This window comes from Tenrec ecaudatus, chromosome 1, assembly GCF_050624435.1.
Source record: "Tenrec ecaudatus isolate mTenEca1 chromosome 1, mTenEca1.hap1, whole genome shotgun sequence".
NCBI lineage: Eukaryota > Metazoa > Chordata > Mammalia > Afrosoricida > Tenrecidae > Tenrec > Tenrec ecaudatus.
The window spans coordinates 164,807,027-164,807,990 of NC_134530.1; positions in this window are offsets into that span (position 1 = coordinate 164,807,027).

Consider the following 964-nt stretch of genomic DNA (forward strand, 5'->3'; position numbering starts at 1 on the left):
AAATACCACTTAAAGGCTGAGAGTTTCCAAATCCATGCTTACAGCACTGACATCTCCTTGGACATTGTGTCAATCCGGGTTGAGTAGAGAAACAAAGCCAGAGACACACACATGTCCATAAATCTGATATTAGCCTACATGTCTGGTACCAATCTATAAATTCCTCTTCAGACTCACGTAGGCCATACAATGGCGCCGAATGCAGGAAGATCACAGGCCAGCAGGTGGGAAGTCTTGTGGATCCAGTGGCGTTGCAGGCATCTCAGTGCCTGCAGGGGTCTCCGGTGGCTCCTCCAGCTCAGGGCACTAGCGCAGTTCCATGTGTCTTGTCAGCAGCAATGTCTCCCAGGATGCTATTTACCCCCTCACTACTCTTCACTTGTAAGTCTCAAGTTGACAACAGATTATGTAACCACCACAGACATGAATATTCAACTGCTTACCTGATCCCTCGGGTGAGAACTGGACTGAGTGGCTGGCGGCCTCCATGAATAACTGCTTCCTTGCCCCGGAGAACAAAAGAACCGGATGGTGTCCAGCTACCAAGACTGGACACTTTCACCAAAGACTCGAGAGCCTTGATCAATGGGAGCAAGATGAAGAAGGGAATTTCTAATTCTCCTGAAACAAATGTTTTGAAGCCTTGAGGCTGGTTGAGCCCTGACACTATTACCCCTAGATGATCTTTAACCTTAAAACCAAAACTGTCCCCTGGAGCCTTCTTTAAAACAAACAACAAACCAAACCCAAACCCCCACCATCTCGTCTATTCCAACTGACAGCCTCTGGGTGCAGAGCTTGATTCGAATCCCTGGGGCCCTTGTTGCTCGTGGGACTGCCTGCATTTAGCAGTCCGGCACGTACCTGACAGGCCCCCAAGCAGACCGTACTTTGACCGTAGTTTCGTTTAATCTACAAAGAGTGTCTGCCGGGATAGTGTGCTCTTTTACACAGCTCCCTAAAG